Below are 6,254 nucleotides of genomic sequence, written 5' to 3'. Positions count from 1 at the left end.
AAAGGCGAGATTACCTAACTACCTAACAGCAGGGGGGGGGGGGGGGTTAACACGTATTGTTCCACAGGCTAGGCTACAATCCAAACCATTTCCTACAATATTTTCTTTTTAATAGTATGTGCTTACTGTTGGAAATTAAGACACATATGCATATCTCAGGGGGCATTTTCCCATTGAAAATATCAGTTCAAACCCAGGTGCCATTTGCATGTAATGTGATAGGTGTTTATCTCTCATCTGAGCAGTTACATGTAGCATAATTATTTTATGCTACTTTACACATTTATCTCATTTGGGATTAAGATGCATTAGTCGGTGCATATATATGTACATGCAGTTTACATTCATGCATCATCTAGTGGGTACAAATACAGGTTAGCTAGGGGATACAAATACAAATCCACATGTGTGTAGGAGTTAAAGATTCATAGTACTAAGATAAGATAAACTTCTCCAGCATTTTAGGGCATTAGATATAGGATAGGTTTCCACTGACTAAGCATATTAATTTTTATGCTCTCTATCATATATCCATTTTCTACAGCCTTAAAAAGAGTTTGAAGTCTATTATTTAAATAACCTATTCCATAACATATTTTTGCAGGGGGGGGGGGGGGGGGGGCTTAAGGTGTGAAAAGATCATGCATTTTTGATGGAGCATCAGCTGGGAAGGGGTTTAGAATAAAGGATTTAGTCATAGGTGCCTTCAATGTCTGCTGCAGTCCAACTACATTTACAAATGAGCAGTAAAATACAAAGTCCTCCATTGTGTGTCTTAGTTTGAAAGGTACTTATTATATACAAGATTTAATCAATTTTAAATGGTCCTTTGAAGAGTTCGCTTTCAAAATAAGTGGTACAGGTATAACATCATTCTCTCAGAACTGGCAAGATACATAACCAAACATCACAAAACATGTTCTGTAGTTTACAAATCGGGCATTTGAACACTTTTAAAATTATTGTCAACAATACAGGAATAGCATAATCATGCTGAAAGGGAAAGGGGGGGGTTAAAGAGTAAAGGTGCTCATCCATCTTGTTTCTAATCTCTGCATGAAAGTATTTTATCACCTAAAAAATAAATAAGAAATAAAATTCAAATTTATAAACAAATAAATAAAAGGGGGGGGGGGAATCTAAATAAAACGTATTTTCTACATAATTTTCTTACATTAGTCCAGGTAGTAGTTCTCTCTTGCCAGCTGGATATTAATAATGGAATCTGAGACCCAAAGCAATATACAAGTAACTTGGAAAGATATAAATTCAGGAGGGGGGGGGGGGCGCTAGGCCCAATTAATTTGAAGGAAGACCAGAATTATTTTAATGCAGGATAGTTCTACAGTGGGTTGGCAATGAGAGAGAGTGATGTTCACGATGGATGGGTTGCTGAGGGTTTTGAGTAGGCTAGGAGTCCATGGTGGGTGGTTAAATTGAAGTTGCCTACCCCCACCAGGTGGCGGTGGGCACCTACGGTGCCCATGTGGCGAAATCGTCACCTTCAATTTAACCATTGAACTGTTGATTTTGTTGACTTTTTGTGGTTGATGATGATATATGTGATGGTTGATGTTGATATATGTGATGTTGACTTTGAAAATTATATCTTATACAATTTAAAGCTAAAGCAAAATAATATAATTATAAAAGATAATTTGTGTTGAAATGTGTCCGTAGCACGAATGAGGTCAACCCAGCGTGCTACTTTTCCCGTTAGGGAGGGCACAACTTATGTTGATGTTGGGGGTACGCCATTTTGCCGGCTGCCCCACTGTTGTGTAGACCACTGTGGACAATACCTGCCAACTCGAATAAAACATTAAACTGATTTGTTTATTATATACATAGGTCTTTGATAATACCGCATATTTGAGTTCATCTCACAATATGCGCCGTTATCAAAGCTCTATCCTTTTATTATATGTCATCATTCACCTCCTTTTTGTGGAAAAAACTAATAAATGTGATAAGCCGGAATTTATTTATCCATCCATACAGTGTCGGTACTTAGTCACTAGGTTTACGGGTTATCTCCCCTTTTCTATGCATCAATGAAAGTGAAAGGTGGGTGATGAAAGTATCCGATTTATGTTTTTGTATTATGAAATACCCTCCCACCTCAACCCTTGAGCTAGGTGTTAAGTATATACCCTTTCTCCTTTTGTTTGTTTAAATAACGTTTTTCATTGTTTTACATGGTTTGGCTATACCAAATTTATTAGAGTTATGCAAATGTTATTGAGAATCTTTTTCTGCTGTGGGTTTTTGTTTTTGTCTTTTCAGATATTAGAGATTTCGTTGAAGGAGACTAACGATGCTGATCTGAATTGCCTGCTATTTCAGTATTCTGGGACCTTTGGAATGATCTCTGGCCGAATACCATGCATGACAAGGGTCAACTTGGCGAATTATCCATTCGAGGAGTTCGGGGAAAGACAGTAAACTATACTTCACAGTGGTCGTATTGGCGAAATCGTCACCTTCAATTTAACCATTGAACTGTTGATTTTGTTGACTTTTTGTGGTTGATGATGATATATGTGATGGTTGATGTTGATATATGTGATGTTGACTTTGAAAATTATATCTTATACAATTTTAAGCTAAAGCAAAATAATATAATTATAAAAGATAATTTGTGTTGAAATGTGTCCGTAGCACGAATGAGGTCAACCCAGCGTGCTACTTTTCCCGTTAGGGAGGGCACAACTTATGTTGATGTTGGGGGTACGCCATTTTGCCGGCTGCCCCACTGTTGTGTAGACCACTGTGGACAATACCTGCCAACTCGAATAAAACATTAAACTGAAATACGTAGCATTTGTTTATTATATACATAGGTCTTTGATAATTATCATATTATGTTTCTTTTTCCGCCCATGCTTTACATTGTAATATTTCTTTTAATGATGAAAAACTAACAGGTAAAACTTTCTTTTCTCTTTCTCGGTTTAAGTAAACTTATTTTTGTTAACATAACGAAAAAGAAACTCGGAATACCACGGTAGTTTCTTCCTGTAGTAAAGATAAAAAGTGAGGATTTCCGAATATACACGATAAACGCAAAACACGATACATGATAGAACCTGAGAAACGATCTACACGATAAACGCAAAACACGATAAACGGAAAACACGATAGAAAACGCAAAACACGATAAACGGAAAACACGATACGATAGGATACAATAGGATACAGGCACGATACGATAGGATACACGCACGATAGGACATGATAGATTTGTAAAGAATATCGATGCGGGTACTGTATTTATAAATCCTCCTATCGAATGAAATTAAATAATTCCTTCATAGATTTTTTTTATTAGATAACCATTGTGTACATTCACTTTTATCTTCTAATGTGGTACCGTATTTAATTCGGGTCTCCAAAAGCAAAACATTGACTTTGCCATTATGATCATATGGTAGTTTGAGGTATAATTTAGTGAGCACAGTGTTCACAGAATCCCTCCTCTACTTTATCTTTATTTTCTTTATCAGCGTCATGTTTTGATGAATTTTGCAAAAGGAACAGCAATCAGTACTACTGAGAGGAATGCCTTGGAATGCATTTGTCTTACAAATAAAGATTCCCTGGTTCTGTATCCATGGTAAAGGACCTAACTTATCTATTGGAAAACCAGGTTGTATACACGTCCTATGCTTACCGGTATATTGTTAAGCTCTGGCTTCTCCTTGTCCTCATTCTGTTAAAGTCTCATCAAATTTCATGCAGCGGTATGAGAGGAGTTGCGGATAAGAAATGGGTACCCCAAAGCATAATAGACGGACGGACGGACATCCCGATTACTATATATCCTCCCGCTTTTCAAGCTGGGGGTATAATAAATAATTACTTGATAAACATGTGAAATTGAGACTACACGACTGAAGTATTTAATTCAGTTCGATTTCTGTCTTTTCAGAAGAAAGTTACAATTGTTGCCCGTCAATGATGATAAACATCAACTTCAGATGTGCAAGAACAATCGTTAATTTTATTACTTGAACCTCCATTTACATTACAAAAAATCTTACTGTGGCCTTGTTCACAAAATAATATTACAACTAAGATGAAAATGTCCCCATTCCTCAACAAGTACATGTATAAAAATCTGAAGTAGACCATCAAAAAATTTCATATTTCTATTACTTAAAGTTTCTAAAAGATATTAAGGAAAAAATAAATATATTTATTTATCAAAAATTACAGAAATGTCAAATTTTCATCTCAGTCGTAAGATTGTTTATGAAATGTGCCACTGGTGATTAAGATTGTTCCCACACATCTAGATATTTCTTTATGAGAAACTTATAATCAATTATTAAATATCATAATGATTTAAAGCATACCAATTAAAAATCTTTACTTAATTACTATGTTAATTTTCAAAGGAACCTAAGTTTGGTACTGAAGTTTTTTTTTTCCATAGTTGGGTACTTAAATGTCGCCTAAATGCTTTCGCTAAATTTAAAGTTGCCTTCGTGATGTCATCTAGCATGTCGAAAGATTTGAAGGATGTTTCATATAGAAAGATTTTGAATTACAAACTGACGACAAAATAAACAAAAATTGAAAAAACGACCGAGCTTTATGAAATTCTTTACAATATTTGTGTCTCTTCAGCCTTCTGCTCATGTGCACGCCTTTTTTTTCTATACATATGTAGCTTGTGTTCGTCACAGTGCAGTTTGATTGAATAATTTCCATGATTCAGAGAGAAATTAAGTTGATTTATTTATTTATTTATTTATTTTGATTTTCAAGTGTAATCCAAAAAAAAAAAAAAGAAAAGAAGCAATAAAAATAACTCAAAAATTAAAGTATATCTTTGCAAGGGATATTTTTAACTCTGTAAGTTTTTCTTTACGTTCCGAACTATATCACTTAAAGATTCTAGAAGTCTGTTGATTGATCTTCCTAAAGCACTTGTACCAATTTAATATCTTCCTTTTTTTAATTATGTTTTGCAATTTTTGTTTCCAGAAGCGAAAGAAACGGACCCCGATATTGCCTGTTGGTGACTAATATGGATATTAGTCACATTTTAATTAAGATTTGAGGTGAAAAGACCATTTGAAAAAAAAAATTGATAAGAACGTATGTGAAATTATTTTTCTCAGTACTGATATTTTTATAACACTATAGCTTCAGCGGGAATAATTTTCTTTGTTTAAAAGTTATTTTTAACTATAAAATCGTACTTTGGGTGGGAAAATTGAAACCTTGTCCTTGTATTTATTAAATATAGGTGTTAGCATTGTATTTCATCGGATATCAGAATGAAAACGAAAAGGGTGGGGTTTTTTTATTATTATTATTATTATGTAAGACTAAAGAAACGTATATAGGCTGATTCCGTTTATGAAACTATTCCTCTATATAAATAAGATTTCAGAACAACACTGTCGAAAGTAGCTTGGAAAAAATGGTAAGTCTGCTGGCAATTGCCAGAAGTTATTTATTTTTATTTGTTTCTTTAGTTGTTTTTTTTTTATAATTAATTTTTTTATTTGCTATTTTATTGTTATTTATTTATTTATTTTTTTGGTGTATTTTATGTATTTCTTTATTTCATTTATTGACTGACTGATACATTTATGTTCTATCTATTTACGTTTTTTTTTTATTTTTTTTTATTTATTTATCGATAAATAATTTTAAATATTAAATAAGTCTATAGTTAAGTGCAATTTTTCGTGATGTACCTACTTGTATTAACGAAACCTACGTGTAAGCTTAATGCTATTTAAAAGATATGTGCAGTGTCTTGTGTGTGTCTTTCATTTATCTGTAATCATTCACGCACAATCACTCTTCTCTGTAACAATGTTCAACTGGTATCCAATTGTTTCGAATTCGAACATTCTACCGTATGTATAAGAAGATTTTTCTCGACAACGATGCAATTATTTTGTTTTGTTTTTAAAAATCGGTGCTTTTTTTAGCAATGGGGTATTTTTAGCGATTTTAAAATGCTCACTAAAGAAGTAATAACAGCTTAAACGTAATTAAGTTTCATCTATATTCAATTTTAGCGATCTCAGTACCCTCGGTAATAATGCAAAATTTAAATCCTTGCTAAAAAATTCTGTATGTGAGGGCTGTTTCTTTAGTCCTGGTGGATTAAAAGAAAAAAAAAGGTGATTTATTAATTTTGTGTTTTTGTTATATATTTTTGGCATAGTTTAGAGACATATTGACCAGATACAACTGATTATATGGGTTTCTTCATAAAAAAGCAATTT

The sequence above is a fragment of the Saccostrea cucullata genome, unplaced genomic scaffold (genome assembly GCF_032062105.1).
Source record: "Saccostrea cucullata isolate Sc308-1 unplaced genomic scaffold, CSIRO_AGI_Scuc_v1 ctg3756, whole genome shotgun sequence".
Classification (NCBI taxonomy): Eukaryota; Metazoa; Mollusca; class Bivalvia; order Ostreida; family Ostreidae; genus Saccostrea; species Saccostrea cuccullata.
The sequence above is the reverse complement of the archived record's forward strand: the minus strand, read 5'-3'. Positions refer to the sequence as shown.